This window comes from Lepidochelys olivacea (assembly GCF_965140295.1).
Source record: "Lepidochelys olivacea isolate rLepOli2 genome assembly, chromosome: 2".
Lineage (NCBI taxonomy): Eukaryota > Metazoa > Chordata > Testudines > Cheloniidae > Lepidochelys > Lepidochelys olivacea.
This window is the reverse complement of record NC_140412.1, coordinates 18,870,421-18,888,207: the sequence shown is the minus strand read 5'-3', so window position 1 is coordinate 18,888,207 and position 17,787 is coordinate 18,870,421.

Genomic DNA, 17,787 nt, shown 5'->3' with positions numbered 1-17,787 from the left:
CCTAGGTATGTACCTAGGTCCTCTGTCCTCTCCCTTATCTGAGAAGGTGGACTGTAGAGATGGGCTCCACTCGCAAATCCCTGGATTTAAATAGGCCGGCACCAGTCCTTTCCTCAGAGCAGTGGGCATTGTATGAGGTTCTCTGTTCAGTATCCCTTTCTGGTTCCTCATTGCAGTACCAACTCCCATACCTGTCCCTTTCTATTTTTCCCAAAAAGAGTAAGCTGGCCTCCACCTTCTTGGTCTCTCTCTCCTCCTCCTTGGCGTAACCCATGAGGTTTCTGTGGCTGCCTTCCCAGGTCCCTCCCTCCTACTAAGGTCAAAGAAGCTAAATTCACTACGCCTATTTTTAAAAAGCTAGGCACATTTGTATTGTTTATAGATTCATAAATTCATAGGTACTGTCACGGTTCCTCCCCCACTCTGAACTCTAGGGTACAGATGTGGGGACCTGCATGAAAAACCTCCTAAGCTTATCTTTACCAGCTTAGGTCAAAACTTCCCCAAGGTAACAAATATTACCCCCGTTATCCTTGGAATGGCCGCTACCACCACCAAACTGATACTGGTTACTGGGGAAGAGCTGTTTGGACGCGTCCTTCCCCCCAAAATACTTCCCAAAACCTTGCACCCCACTTCCTGGACAAGGTTTGGTAAAAAGCCTCACCAATTTGTCTAGGTGACTACAGACCCAGACCCTTGGATCTTAAGAACAATGAACAATCCTCCCAACACTTGCACCCCCCCTTTCCTGGGAAATGTTGGATAAAAAGCCTCACCAATTTGCATAGGTGACCACAAACCCAAACCCTTGGATCTGAGAACAATGAAAAAGCATTCAGTGTTTTACAAGAAGACTTTTAATAAAAAATAGAAGTAAATAGAAATAAAGAAATCCCCCCTGTAAAATCAGGATGGTATATATCTTACAGGGTAATTAGATTCAAAAACATAGAGAACCCCTCTAGGCAAAACCTTAAGTTACAAAAAAGATACACAGACAGAAATAGTTATTCTATTCAGCACAATTCTTTTCTCAGCCATTTAAAGAAATCATAATCTAACACATACCTAGCTAGATTACTTACTAAAAGTTCTAAGACTCCATTCCTGTTCTGTCCCCGGCCAAGACGACTACAGACAGACACACAAACCCTTTGTTTCTCTCCCTCCTCCCAGCTTTTGAAAGTATCTTGTCTCCTCATTGGTCATTTTGGTCAGGTGCCAGCGAGGTTACCTTTAGCTTCTTAACCCTTTACAGGTGAGAGGAGCTTTCCCCTGGCCAGGAGGGATTTCAAAGGGGTTTACCCTTCCCTTTATATTTATGACACGCCCCCCAAATCTCAGCTAGGGTGAAACACTGGCTGGGATTTCTTCCTGGAGCTCTAGGAAAACAGAGTTAATAAGACACATGCATCTCTAAATATACTACCAAGTACATAAAGACTAACAATATTTTCCACATCTCAAGGACGATTTTAACCAGTTGATTCTGGGAAACTTTCACGGGAGAGTGCATCAGCCACTTTGTTAGAAGCTCCTGAGATGTGTTGGATGTCGAAATCAAAATCTTGGAGAGCTAAACTCCACCGAAGAAGTTTTCTGTTAGTTTCTTTGACGGTGTGAAGCCACTTTAGTGCAGCATGGTCGGTTTGCAGGTGGAAACGCCGTCCCCAAACATATGGGCGTAGCTTTTCCAGAGCGTAGACAATGGCATAACATTCTTTTTCAGTGACTGACCAGTTGCTTTCCCTCTCAGACAGTTTTTTGCTGAGAAACACTACAGGGTGGAATTCTTGATCAGGTCCTTTCTGCATTAAAACTGCTCCCACACCACGCTCGGATGCATCTGTGGTTACTAGGAACGGTTTGTCAAAGTCTGGGGCCCTTAGTACAGGGTCAGACATGAGTGTCGCTTTAAGCTTGTTAAAGGCCCTCTGACACTTTCCGGTCCACTGAACAGCATTTGGCTGTTTCTTTTTGGTTAGGTCTGTCAGTGGGGCAGCGATTTGGCTGTAGTGCGGTACAAATCGTCTGTAATAACCGGCCAAGCCTAAGAAGGATTGAACCTGTTTCTTTGACTTTGGGACAGGCCACTTTTGGATAGCATCCACTTTGGCCTGTAGGGGGCTGATAGTTCCTTGACCCACCTGGTGTCCAAGGTAAGTCACTCTGTTTAGGCCTATTTGACACTTCTTAGCCTTAACAGTTAGTCCTGCCTCCCTTATGCGCTCAAGGACTTTTTGTAGATGTTCCAGGTGGTCTGCCCAGGAATCCGAAAATATGGCCACATCGTCAAGGTAGGCGACTGCATATTCTCCTAATCCCGCTAGGAGACCATCTACAAGTCTTTGGAAAGTGGCGGGTGCATTTCGCAGCCCGAAAGGGAGTACATTAAATTCATACAGCCCGAGATGTGTGATGAAGGCTGACCTTTCCTTGGCAGATTCATCTAGCGGTACCTGCCAGTACCCCTTGGTTAAGTCCAAGGTAGAGATGAACTGGGCCCTTCCCAGTTTCTCTAATAGTTCATCTGTGCGTGGCATGGGATAGTTGTCTGGGCGAGTTACAGCATTTAGCTTACGGTAGTCCACGCAAAAACGTATTTCCCCATCTGGTTTGGGAACTAGAACCACTGGAGATGCCCATGCACTTTCAGAGGGGCGGATTACACCCATCTGTAACATATCCTGGATCTCCCGTTCTATAGCAGTTTTAGCTTGGGGAGACACCCGGTAAGGTTGGACCCTAATTGGGTGAGCATTACCTGTGTCAATGGAGTGGTATGCCCATTCAGTCAGTCCTGGGGTGGCTGAGAACGTTGGCGCGTAGCTAGTGCACAGCTCCTGGATCTGCTGTCGCTGCATACGCCCAAGGGTCATGGAGAGGTTCACCTCTTCCACACCACCAGCACATTTCCCTTCGTAGTAGACACCTTCAGGCCACTCAGCGTCGTCTCCTCCCTGGGCTGTAAACTGACAAACCTTTAATTCTCTGGAATAAAAGGGCTTTAGTGAATTAATATGATACACCTTAGGCTTTCGGTTGGAGGTGGGGAATGCTATGAGATAATTAACAGCTCCCAGGCGCTCCTGGACCACGAATGGCCCTTCCCACGATGCTTCCATTTTATGGGCCTGGAGCGCCTTTAAGACCATGACCTGGTCTCCTACTTCGAAGGAACGCTCTCTGGCATGTTTATCATACCAGGCTTTTTGCTCTTTTTGAGCATCCTGTAAGTTTTCTCTAGCAAGGGCTAAAGAGGTTCGGAGGGTGTTTTGTAGGTTGGTTACAAAGTCCAGAATGTTAGTTCCTGGAGAAGGTGTAAATCCCTCCCATTGCTGCTTCACCAACTGCAATGGCCCCTTAACCTCACGGCCATATACAAGTTCAAATGGGGAAAACCCTAAACTGGGATGTGGTACAGCTCTGTAGGCAAAGAGCAACTGCTGCAATACTAGGTCCCAATCATTGGAGTGCTCATTTACGAATTTACGTATCATGGCCCCCAAAGTTCCATTAAACTTCTCCACCATGCCATTTGTTTGATGATGGTAAGGAGTGGCAACCAAGTGATTTACCCCATGAGCTTCCCAAAGGTTTTTCATAGTTCCTGCCAGGAAATTAGTCCCTGCATCTGTGAGGATGTCGGAGGGCCAACCTACCCTGGCAAAAATGTCTGCTAGTGCCTGGCACACACTTTTAGCCCTGGTGTTGCTTAGAGCTACTGCTTCCGGCCATCGGGTGGCAAAATCCATGAAAGTCAGTATGTACTGCTTTCCTCTGGGTGTCTTTTTCGGAAAAGGACCCAGAATATCCACAGCTACTCGCTGAAATGGAACTTTAATGATGGGGAGTGGCTGGAGAGGAGCTTTGACCTGGTCTTGGGGTTTTCCCACTCTTTGGCACACCTCACAAGACTGGACATAGGTAGAAACATCCTTGCCCATTCCCTCCCAGTGGAATGACCCCCCCAAACGGTCTTTGGTCCTGTTCACCCCAGCATGGCCACTAGGGTGATCATGGGCTAAGCTCAAGAGCTTGGCCCGGTATTTAGTTGGAACTACCAACTGTCTCTGAGGATGCCAGTCTTCCTGGTGTCCCCCAGAAAGAGTTTCCTTGTATAAAAGTCCTCTTTCTACAACAAACCTGGATCGATTAGAAGAGCTGAGAGGCGGTGGGTTGCTCCGTGCCGCCGTCCAAGCTCTCTGGAGGCTTTCATCTGCTTCCTGTTCAGTCTGGAACTGTTCCCTTGATGCTGGAGACATCAGTTCCTCATGGGATTGTGGACCTAGGCTTGGTCCCTCTGGAAGCGATATAGGGGATGGAGCTGTTTCTGTTGACTGTGAACCGCTCTCCGCTGGTGCACTATGTTGGGATTCAGGCTCCGGCTGAGCCTCTTGTGTAGGGTTATCGGCTGCTGCCAGTTCAGGTTCGGTGGGGCCCTCTGGTGTTGAGGTTGCAAGTACTGGATTCAGTGCTGACACGGGGTCTGGTGTTGGTTGTTCGGCTGGTTCCGGTTCTGGGACTGGTTCCGTCTGGGTCTCTGGGACGGGATCCACTACTGCTGTTGCAGACATTGGCCTGGGGTCCAGGTCCATCACCTCTGACTGGGTCCTGATAGAAGTTTCCGGAACAGAGCTAGGCCTCACGGCTTGTTTAGCCTGGTTGCGGGTGACCATTCCCACCCTCTTGGCCTGCTTCACATGATTGGCCAAGTCTTCCCCCAACAGCATGGGGATGGGATAATCATCATAGACTGCAAAAGTCCACATTCCTGACCAGCCCTTGTACTGGACAGGCAACTTGGCTGTAGGCAAATTGAAAGAGTTGGACTTGAAGGGTTGAATCGTCACTTGGATCTCTGGGTTGATTAAATTGGGGTCCACTAAGGAAGCATGGATAGCTGACACTTGTGCTCCGGTGTCCCTCCACGCGGTGACCTTCTTCCCACCCACACTCACAGTTTCCCTCCGCTCCAAGGGTATCTGGGAGGTATCTGGGCCTGTGGACCTCTGGTGTGATTCCGGTGCAATGAACTGTAACCTGTTGGGGTTCTTGGGGCAGTTGGCCTTTACATGCCCCAGCTCGTTACATTTAAAACATCGTCCAGCTGACGGGTCACCGGGGCGAGGTGGGTTGCTGGAGAACGGGGTGGTGGGACGATAAGGGGTCTGGAGGGTTCTTTGGGAGGTAGGTGGGGCTTTGGGCGGCCCCCGGTAATAGGGTGTGGTCTGGGGTGGTCCCTTCTGGTCTCCGCTCCAACTGCGACCAGTTTTCTTCTTCTCTGCCACCTCCACCCATCTGGCTCCAATCTCTCCTGCCTCAATTACAGTTTTGGGTTTCCCATCTAGGATGTATCTTTCTATTTCCTCAGGAACACCCTCTAAGAATTGTTCCATTTGCATTAGGAAGGGCAAATTTACTGGAGATTCAACACTTGCTCCTGATATCCAGGCATCCCAATGTTTTACAATGTGGTAGGCATGTCGGGTAAATGACATGTCTGGTTTCCACCTTAGGGCTCTGAACCTCCGACGAGACTGCTCGGGTGTTATCCCCATTCTGACTCTCGCCTTGGATTTAAACAGTTCATACTTGTTCATGTGTTCTTTAGGCATTTCAGCTGCCACCTCAGCTAAGGGTCCACTGAGCTGCGGCCTCAGCTCTACCATGTATTGGTCAGTAGAGATGTTGTACCCAAGGCAGGCCCTTTCGAAGTTTTCTAAGAAGGCCTCAGTATCATCACCTGCCTTGTAGGTGGGGAACTTTCTGGGATGGGAAGTGGTACCTGGAGAAGGATTGCTAGGGTTTGTTGGTATATTCTGCTGGGCCTTTATCCTCTCCATCTCCTCCACATGCTTCCTCTCTTTTTCCTTCTCCTCCTCCTTCAGCCGCATGAGTTCTATCTGTCTTTCATGTTCCCTTTGTTTTTCCTCAGCCTGCAATTTGGCTAATTCCAGCTGTAGTCGAGCTGAGGATTTGGCCATTCTAACCTCTCTGTTTTTAACTAACTTTACACCCGAGGTTTAGAAATAAACAAACAAAACTTGGCTGTAAACTTTTGCTGTGCTGGAATAGAGTACCTATTCTCTGATAGTGATTGTCAGCCTACAGAAAAAGACAATTCCCTTGTCTCTGCTCTGGGCCCAAATTAAAGCAAAAAACCTCCAACTACTTGGAAAACTGCTTACCCAGCCCAAAGAAAAAAAAAATTTCTTTTCAAACCTGTGCTCCTTGTAAAACAAAAAAAAAAAAATCAAAATCCTAAAAAAAAACCCTGCCACTTTTGTCTCCAGGCAAATGGGTAGAGCACACACCCCCTATTTACTTTTAGGAAGAAAAGAAAAAAAAAAACCTCTGGGTTGGAAGACTGTGAATTTCCCTGCAGGAGTTAAGTACCCTGCCTCCAGGCAAGAAAACCTGCAATTCACAAGATAATCCCCTTTTGTCTCTGCTTGGCCACAAAGCAGAGAGAAACCAAGCTGCTTTCAGTTTCAAAGCTGCCTTCTGGACTTCCTAAAAATTCCTTTTTAAAATCTGTATTTCTAGTTCAAAAAATCTCAACTGGATCTCAAAATGATTTCAGGTTAATCCCACCACTGTGCCACCATGTCACGGTTCCTCCCCCACTCTGAACTCTAGGGTACAGATGTGGGGACCTGCATGAAAAACCTCCTAAGCTTATCTTTACCAGCTTAGGTCAAAACTTCCCCAAGGTAACAAATATTACCCCCGTTATCCTTGGAATGGCCGCTACCACCACCAAACTGATACTGGTTACTGGGGAAGAGCTGTTTGGACGCGTCCTTCCCCCCAAAATACTTCCCAAAACCTTGCACCCCACTTCCTGGACAAGGTTTGGTAAAAAGCCTCACCAATTTGTCTAGGTGACTACAGACCCAGACCCTTGGATCTTAAGAACAATGAACAATCCTCCCAACACTTGCACCCCCCCTTTCCTGGGAAATGTTGGATAAAAAGCCTCACCAATTTGCATAGGTGACCACAAACCCAAACCCTTGGATCTGAGAACAATGAAAAAGCATTCAGTGTTTTACAAGAAGACTTTTAATAAAAAATAGAAGTAAATAGAAATAAAGAAATCCCCCCTGTAAAATCAGGATGGTATATATCTTACAGGGTAATTAGATTCAAAAACATAGAGAACCCCTCTAGGCAAAACCTTAAGTTACAAAAAAGATACACAGACAGAAATAGTTATTCTATTCAGCACAATTCTTTTCTCAGCCATTTAAAGAAATCATAATCTAACACATACCTAGCTAGATTACTTACTAAAAGTTCTAAGACTCCATTCCTGTTCTGTCCCCGGCCAAGACGACTACAGACAGACACACAAACCCTTTGTTTCTCTCCCTCCTCCCAGCTTTTGAAAGTATCTTGTCTCCTCATTGGTCATTTTGGTCAGGTGCCAGCGAGGTTACCTTTAGCTTCTTAACCCTTTACAGGTGAGAGGAGCTTTCCCCTGGCCAGGAGGGATTTCAAAGGGGTTTACCCTTCCCTTTATATTTATGACAGGTACTAAGGTCAGAAGGGACCGTTATGATCATCTAGTTTGACCTCCTGCTCAACACAGGCCACAGAATCTCACCCACCCACTCCTGCAAAATACCTCACCTATGTCTGAGCTACTGAAGTCCTCAAATCGTGGTTTAAAGACTTCAAGGAGCAGAGAATCCTTCAGCAAGTGACCCGTGCCCCATGCTACAGAGGAAGGCGAAAAACCTCCAGGGCCTCTTCCAATCTGCCCTGGAGGAAAATTCCTTCCCAACCCCAAATATGGCGATCAGCTAAACCCTGAACATATGGGCAAGACTCACCAGCCAGATACTACAGAAAATTCTTTCCTGAGTAACTCAGATCCCACCCCATCTAACATCCCATCACAGGCCATTAGGCCTATTTACCATGAATATTTAAAGATCATTTAATTACCAAAATCATGTTATATCATCATACCATCTCCTCCATAAGCTTATCGAGTTTAATCTTAAAGCCAGATAGATCTTTTGCCCCTACTGCTTCCATTGGAAGGCTATTCCAAAACTTCACTCCTCTGATGGTTAGAAACCTTCGTCTAATTTCAAGTCTAAACTTCCTGGTGGCCAGTTTATATCCATTTGTTCTTGTGTCCACATTGGTGCTGAGCTTAAATAATTCCTCTCCCTCTCCGGTATTTATCCCTCTGATATATTTATAGAGAACAATCATATCTCCCCTAAACCTTCTTTTAGTTAGGCTAAACAAGCCAAGCTCCTTGAGTCTCCTTTCATAAGACAAGTTTTCCATTCCTCGGATCATCTTAGTAGCCCTTCTCTGTACCTGTTCCAGTTTGAATTCATCCTTCTTAAACATGGGAGACCAGAACTTCACACAGTATTCCAGGTGAAGTCTGACCAGTGCCTTGTATAACTTACTAAAACCTCCTTATCCCTACTGGAAATACCTCTCCTGATGCATCCCAAGACCGCATTAGCTTTTTTCACAGCCATATCACATTGGCGGCTCATAGTCATCCTATGATCAACCAGTACTCCAAGGTCCTTCTCCTCCTCCGTTACTTCTAATTGATGCGTCCCCAGCTTATAACAAAAATTCCTGTTATTAATCCCTAAATGCATAACCTTACACTTCTCACTATTAAATTTCATCCTATTACTATTACTCCAGTTTACAAGGTCATCCAGATCCTCTTGTATGATATTTCGGTCCTTCTCTAAATTGGCAATACCTCCCAGCTTTGTAACATCCGCAAATTTTATTAGCACACTCCCACTTTTTGTGCCCAGATCAGTAATAAAAAGATTAAATAAGATTAGTCCCAAAACTGATCCTTGAGGAACTCCACTGGTAACCTCCTTCCAGCCTGACTGTTCACCTTTCAGTAGGACTCGTTGTAGTCTCCCCTTTAACCAATTCCTTATCCACTTTTCAATGTTCAGATTGATCCCCATCTTTTCCAATTTAACTAATGATTCCCCATGTGGCACGGTATCAAATGCCTTACTGAAATCTAGGTAAATTAGATCCGCTGCATTTCCTTTGTCTAAAAAATCTGTTACTTTCTCGAAGAAGCAGATCAGGTTGGTTTCAGATCAGGTTGGCACAATCTACCTTTTGTAAAACCATGTTGTATTTTGTCCCATTTACCATTGACTTCAATGTCCTTAACTACTTTCTCCTTCAAAATTTTTTCCAAGACCTTACATACTACAGATGTCAAACTAACAAGCCTGTAGTTACCTGGATCACTTTTTTTCTCTTTCTTAAAAATAGGAACTATGTTAGCAATTCTCCAATCATACAGTACAACTCCTGAGTTTACAGATTCATTAAAAATTCTTGCTAATAGGCTTGCAATTTCATGTGCCAATTCCTTTCATATTCTTGGATGAAAATTATCTGGGGCCCCCGATTTAGTCCCATTAAGCTGTTTGAGTTTTGCTTCTACCTCAGATATGGTAATATCTACCTCCATATCCTCATCCCCATTTGTCATGCTACCATTATCCCCAAGATCCTCTTTAGCCTTATTAAAGACTGAGGCAAAGTATTTGTTTAGATATTGGGCCATGCCTAGATTATCCTTAACCTCTACTCCATCCTCTGTGTTTAGCAGTCCCACTTCTTCTTTCTTTGTTTTCTTCTTATTTATATGGCTATAGAACCTTTTACTATTGGTTTTAATTCCCTTTGCAAGGTCCAACTCTACTTGACTTTTAGCCTGTCTCACTTTATCCCTAGATGTTCTGACCTCAATAAGGTAGCTTTCTTTGCTGATCCCTCCCATCTTCCACTCCCTGTATGCTTTCTGCTTTTTCTTAATCACCTCTCTGAGATGCTTGCTCATCCAGCTTGGTCTACAACTCCTGCCTATGAATTTTTTCCCCTTTCTTGGGATGCAGGCTTCTGATAGCTTCTGCAGCTTTGATTTAAAGTAATCCCAGGCCTCCTCTACCTCTAGATCCATAAATTCTTCAGTCCAATCCACTTCCCTAACTAATTTCCTTAATTTTTGAAAGCCTTTTTGAAATCAAAAACCCTAGTTGCAGATTTATTTTTGTTAATCCTTCCGTTCAGTTTGAACTGAATTAGCTCATGATCACTTGAACGAAGATTATCCCCTACAACCATTTCTTCTATGAGGTCCTCACTACTCACCAAAACCAAATCTAAAATGGCATCCCCTCTAGTAGGTTCAGCAACTATTTGATGAAGGAATCCATCACCTATCACATCTAGGAAAATCTGAGCCCTATTGTTATTACTAGCACTCGTCCTCCAGTCTATATCTGGGAAGTTAAAGTCTCCCATGATCACACAGTTTCCATTAGTATTTACTTCATTAAAAACATTAAAGAGGTCTCTATCCATATCCAAATTAGATCCCGGCGGTCTATAGCACACCCCAAGCACTATCCCAGGGGAGGCTCTAATAGTTTTCTTCCCCAATGTGATTTTTGCCCAGACGGACTGTCTTATCCATTCCATCGCTTCTTATTTCTTTACATTCTACCTCATCATTGACATTGACTCCACCACCTTTACCTTTATTTCTGTCTTTCCTAAACAGCACATACCCTTCAATACCCATACTCCAGTCATGACTACTATTCCACCATGTTTCTGTTATCCCTATAATATCTGGTTTCACTTCTTGCACCAGTAGCTCTAGTTCCTCCATTTTGTTACCTAGGCTCCTCGCGTTGGTGTACAAACATCTTAATTTTTGCTGTTTGGCTTCACTCACAGTCTGTACCCTATTAGGCACGGTCATTCTTCAGCCAGTGTAACCTATTAGACTGGTATCCACACTGCCCTTCCTCCTCATATACATTCTCCTACCCACGGCTGTATCCTTTCTTACTTTGTTTTCTTCCCTCTCAATGCTAAAATCCGGCATGGAGATTACCTGGACATCTCCCAACCATCTCCCCCAAATTCTAGTTTAAAGCTCTCTTAATCAGTTGTGCCAGCCTCCATCCTAGAAGTCTATTTCCTTCCCTACTCAGATGAAGTCCATCCCGAGAGAACTGACCTCTGTCCATGAACGCCTCCCAGTGGCCATACATCCCAAAGCCCTCCTTATAGCACCACTGCCTAAGCCATCTGTTGATAGTCATAATCTTGTCACACCTTTGTTGCCCTTCTCTAGGAACAGGCAGAATCCCACTAAAGATTACCTGAGCCTCGATTTCCTTAAGCGTCTTCCCCAGCCTAGCATAGTCTCCCTTAATACTTTCCAGCGAGAATCTAGCCGTATCATTTGTTCCCAGATGAAGGATAATTAGGGGATTCTTTCCTGCTCCCTTTAGGATCCTTTTCAACCTCAGGTCTACATCCCGTATCTTAGCACCTGAAAGACATCACACCCTTCTATTCTCTGGATCAGCTCTGGTTACAGGCCTGTCTATTCTTCTCAGTAAAGAGTCCCCGATCACATAAACCTGTTCTTTCCATTCCTATTCTCCCTTGTAATCCTCTTCAACCCATCCTGTATCCTCCTGGGGCTCATATTTGGTGTAGTCTCCATTAACTCTTCCCCTTCTCCTATAGGACTAGCCGCTCTTCTCTTCTTCCTTGCCCTTCCACCTTCAGCGACTAGCTGCTGAGCCCCTTCTTCGTTTTCCAACTCTGCAAACCTGTTCTTGAGCTCTATTTCTCCTTCACTAGCCCGTCTTTTCCTCTGCCTGGTTCTTTTAGTCACATGCTTCCACTGACCACTATCCTCACCCAGTCTCCCCTCAGAATTCCCTAGCCCTATTTCCATCTGCAAGTCTGAGCTTTTCCCTTCAGATACCTCATGTCTTTGCTCCATAATCTGCTCAAACCCCTTCCTAAACTCTACCAGACTTTCCCCTTGCATCTCCAAATCTCGGATCTTTTCCTCCATCAGCTCTATCAGACGGCATTTCATGCAGACAAAACTCTTACCAGGTACTCTCTCCAGGATCATGTACACACCACAGCACCTCCCTCTTCCCCACTTCTAATCCACTGGGCTCTTTTAGTGTGGCAGCTGTTGCCCACATAATTCACCACTGAATTTTCACACAACAATCCTGAGATTAACAGACTGTGCAAGGATGGGAGTAGGCACAGAATTACTATTGTCTAATCAATGAGCATGGCTGTTTGTTCTAAATTTGTTTAAAATGTTTAGTTTAATATTAGAAGCTGGCCAAGTGGTTTAAGTATGCTTGTCTGACAGCAAGGAATGTACTGGGGGGAGATGGGGGAATGAGATGTTCCACACAGTTGCTTGAATGTAGAACACTCTAACCATTCTCTGATCTCATCTGCAGAGAGGCACAAATACTAATAATAAAATAAGTTACCTTTGTAGACTGAGGGCCATATGTGGTTCTAACCAGTACTGTATTTAGTGTATAGGCATCTATTGCTAGGTTTCTCTCTTGATTAAGGCTATGTCTACACTTAAAAAAATACGGCAGCACAGCTGCAGCACTACAGTGTAGACACTTACTATAGTAATGGGACGGGTCCTCCCATTGGTGTAGGTCAGGGGTGGGCAAACTTTTTGGCCCGAGGGCCACATTGGCGTTGTGAAACTGTATGGAGGGCCAGGTAGGGAAGGCTGTGCCTTCCCAAACAGCCTGGCCCCCGACCCCATCCGCCCCCTGGCTGTCCCCCTTAGAACCCCCGACCCATCCAACCCCCCCTGCTCCTTGTCCCCTGACCACCCCCTCCCGGGACCCCCACCTCTACTGCCCCCTGGGACCCCACCCCCTAACACCCTCTCCCGCTCCCTGTCCCCTGACTGCCCCCTCCTGGGACCCCCCCACCCCTAACCCACCACCCCCCAAGGACCCCATCCAACCCCTCCCTGCCCCCTGAATGCCCCGATCCCTATCCACACCCCCGCCCCCGACAGGTCCCCCCCGGGACTCCCACGCCTTTCCAACGTCCCCTGCCCCTTAACCAACCCCACCGCCCCCTTACCATGCTGCTCAGAACAGCAGGAGCTCGCAGCTCCGCCACCCATGCTGCCCGGCAGCAGTAGCGGGGGGCCAGAGCACCGGCGGCGTGGTGCGCTGAGGCTGTGAGGGAGGGAGGACAGTGGGGGAGGGGCCGGGGTTAGCCTCCCTGGTCAGGAGCTCAGGAGCTGGGCAGGACGGTCCTGCGGGCTGGATGTGGCCCACGGTCCATAGTTTGCCCACCTCTGATGTAGGTAATCTATCTTTCCAAGAGGCGGTAGCTAGGTCAATGGAAGAATTATTCCATCGATCTCATGCTGTCTACACTAGGGGTTAGGTCCTCTTAACTACATCACACAGGGGTGTGGAGTTTTCACACTCCTAAAAGACGTAGCTATGCCAATGTAACTTTTCAGTGTAGCCCTAGTACAGATAATCAAGTGAGACCTAATCTGGGCGCTTTACATCCAACTACATTTATTTTGAAATTGTGCCATAAATACAAAGGACATTTAGCCATGGCACAAGGTGCCTAACTCTTATTTAAAATAACAATCCAGTCATGAATAATTACACTGAGCATAACAAAGCAGGATCTCCTCACAGTCTCCATCCTAATCTTCCCCCCACTCATTTGTTTCTAGGAAGGAGCCTGGGAGAAGAGACCAGGACTGCAACATGTCTAGAAGGTTAAAAAATCTGAGGTCTAGCAAACCAAGGTTGGAAGTGAATTCTGAAGTGTGGGAGCTGTCACAGGGAATGCCCCTATCTATTAAGCCAGGAAAGTGTGTGGGGCAGAGAGAGGGGGGTCTATCTATCACACAGGGAGAGAGGCAGTCTCTAGAGCAGCCAGGACCTAAACCATGTAGGACTGCAGAGACCAAACCCAACAGCTTAAACTTCACATGAATTAAATGGTTTCACAAATATTTTCTTTCCTCATTCTCCCAAACCCCCTTTTTGGGGGGGGGCAGCCAGTGAGTAAAGGGAGAAAAGGGCCAGAGGATTCTGGGAAACTCATACCTTTACACAAGACTTCTGCTCCGTATGTTTCATCCTCTCCCATCCTTTACTGCCTAATAGTCTCCCATCACACAGTGCGACAAGGACAGGACACTTGGGAGCAATGTGCAAAAGCTGGGATGGGAGCTCTCCAAGGGCCTGCTCCAAAGCCCTTGGGAGTCAATGGAAATCTTCCTATTGCCATCAGCTGGCTTTGGAGGAGACCCCCTAGAGCCCAGCAACAAAGTCTGTAAAATCAGGTTTAATACTCTTGGCCATATATAACCGCGTGATCTTAGAACACTTTTTTTTTCTTCTACTAACAATAGGAAAAGTGCCATGTAATGTAACTTTCCAATGGGATTGGCAAAATCTTTGTATAATTCAGTGATGGAGTGTGTCCCCTGGTTAAGATGAGAACCTGGGAATCAGAACTCCTGGGTCCAATTCCCCCACCCCATGGGGGTTGTATAATAAAACAGACAGTATAACAGAATAGGAGTTCTACTGGTGTGAGAAAATAGGGCCCCTGGAATCTATTTCTGCTTGCATCTGGCTTGCTGTGTGTGCGCAAGTCACTTAACTGCCTGGAGCCTCAGTTTACCCATTTCTAAAATGGGGATAAAAGTACTTATCCTTAACAGAGTGTTTTGACCGTTTAAATTAACTAATGTTTATAAAGGGCTTTGAGCACCTTTGATGGAATGTGCTCTCAGAGTGGAAAAATGATTCTATTACCATCAAAAACTGGAAGTGTTAAGAAAGGTGCACAACTTTTCATGGAATATGGGAAGAATATGCAACTAAAGCTGCTTGTGCTAGTCCTGAACTTGCCTGATAGACGTGACATGGGGCCTGTGTTGAGATTAGACCATTGCTGTAGGCACAGCTCAGAAAGCTCGCTTTTTTTTTTCTTCATGGCAGCAAATGTACATCTGAATATCCAAATGCAGTTATTGTGCAGGTGATACGTACTGAGAATGAAGTGCCTTGTGATACAGTCTTGTTTCAATTCATATTTTATTCACTGAATATTTTCCAGCTAAAATACATGCAACATAAGAAACCAAGCCATGGAATAAAAGATCATTGGCTCAGTTACTTGACAACTGAAAGACTTTTACTATCAAGTAACACATCAAATAAGTGATGAACAGTGTAGTCAGTGTTAATATGTGGCTTTGAAATCCACAAACTATTTTTACATTCTCTATTATTTTGTTAACATGGGTCTGTCTAGGTGTTTATAGCTCATTTGTCACTGCCCTACCAATGTAAAGGAAATGAACAAATATCATCAATCAGAACTAAAACAACTTGCCCCATTTAATCTACCTACCTAGATCAGCTTTAGAAATTTACCAGCTAAGGCACAAAAATTACTCATTCCCTCCTCCCCCTACTCCTTTTTAGCCTAAGAATTGATGGAGAAAAGACAAATGATATTTTAATCACCCCAAGTCAGTGGCTTAGTTGAACTTTGCAAGGCTAATATAAGTATAGCTCACGCAGGCATCCTGCAATATCTACTCATCATACCAGATATTAAAAAGAATTAGTTGCTGTCTAGTAGTTTCCTCTCCTCTCTTGGGGTTCTTTGGGGAAAGACAACTTAGAGAAGGAAAATCTCACTGGCCATGTTAAAGACCCCTCTGCTGGGGTAAAGCCTTCACTAAGAGGTAGCCAGAATTTTTTTCCTGTCATGACTAACTAGCATCTCTAGTCTGTGAGTCACCCCACTGGCAACAGATAAAATTTTTTCTTGCTTCAGTCACATCTAAATCAGCGAAACAGGCATGAAGTCTTTCTGCGGAGAAGGAGAGTGTGGTACTGGTTAAATCAGTCCTGTAGATCCATATAGCTGTGGTTGTGGATTGGCAATATGCACTCTAGGAATATGCCAGGTTATGAATGCCTTTTATCTCACGTTTCATTTTGCGAGACCCCATGATGCATATGAAATGCAAACACTTTATCTCTGTAGCTTCTTACAGTAATAAACTGAGTTCCCTCCAACCTTTCACTGTCATTTTATAGATTCTCTCTTTTTAGTATGTTTGATTCAGGAGTACAAACTGAAATTATATTGGATATTAATAATGTTAAAAGTCAGCCACAGCTCAGGTGCATCTTTCTGACATTTCAAACTTAAGGAGAGTGTGCCATCTAGAGGGTGAGGCATTTTGATCTATTTGGAAAGTGGTTCTCAACACTGCACATTACAAATTAGGTGAAGAGAATTACACCAAACGAGAAAGCGGTCTGATGGTTTCTTTCTGACTGAGTCCTGGAGGAACAGTAATTTTCTTATTTAAATTGTGTGAGCTGAAATATCCAGTTTAATTAAGCTGAGTAGATCAATGGCTTTCATATTTAGTGGAGAGTGTACACATTTGGAGCAGATGCAGTAGATTCAGAATATTCAGAATCATGATTATTACCTCTAGTGGTTAAACCCATAAGGGCCAATCCTGTGAGGTGCTGAGTGTGGCTTGCTGTAATTAAACCATTCATCTTAAATCTCCTTGCACACACACTCACAGGCAGGCACAGCTCTCATGTATTAAAAACGCTGTACAGAGAAAACAGATTCAGAGGTACCTACATCCCACTGAAGGCCAGGTACAAGGTCATGAGCAACCTCAGCTCCCATTTAATTCCAATCCAGCATACTACAGTCCCATTGAGTCCTAGGCTTTTGCCCTAACTCTTTTTTATTCTGTATACTATATATTAACACTGGAGAGAATGTCCATTGTGCTGCCCTGGGGACCCTGGACATAGGACTTATTAGCTGCCATTTGTCAGCATTGTCTAGTAGTGGACACACAATCAAGAGACCTAGTGTTTCGGCTTGACCTTGCTGCTTGTTAGCTGGGTGACCTGGAACAAGTTATTAAATTTTCAAAAGTGGCCTCTAATTTTTGGTGACTCCATTTTTGGGTGACCAACTTGTGTCGTCTTAGACTTGGTGCTGAGCAGCTACTGGTACATTTGAAGTCAGCAGGAACGGTGAGTTCTCAGTATCTGGGTAAAACAGGCCCAGGCTGTGTCAAACTGAGACACCCAAAACTAGTAGCCACTTCTGCAAAATGTGGCCTTAATCTCCTAAATAAACTTTGCATTAACATTGCCTTAAGATATGTTGAGAACAGGAACTATTATAAGTCACCAACATTTACCTCTGCCTTCCATCCCTACTAGGCAACCATCTGCTAGCTAATAGTTCTTGCAAAAGTTCAGTTGGGTGACCGTGCCAAACCTTGCTAGTAGTGGAAACTTTTCACAGAACCCAAGTCTCACTTTGCACCCACAATGCAGGGAATACTCTTTAGCTCCATCCAGTGCCACTGCATATTTCCTCCATTCACTGTATTCTCACCGTGTTGGACATGAAACATGCTTTCTATTGCTACTTTCCACAGACCTTTCAAGGCTGCTTTCCACACACCTTACTTCCTGCTGCTTCTCATAAGCATGCAGTTGGGAGAGGAATGCAGTCTGAGCACCTGGAGTCCCCTGAATTCTAATCCCAGTTCTAATGATAACTCTGCGGCACTGAGCAAGTCACTCAACCTCTATGCTTTGGTTTCCCCGCTTGTTAAATGGAGACAATCTGTCCCTTCCTCACCAGAGCATTAGGAAGTTTGTTTCAAAAATGCTTTTCAGGGGAAAAAGCAATAAGGGCCCCATCCTTGGGGGTGAAATTTCTCCTTGAAATCCTTTTCACTCTTTACGCAGCATTAGTCTTCAGTTCAGACTCAAGTAAATGATACAGCATAATTCTTCATGGCAAAACAAACAAATAAAAACAAACATGCAG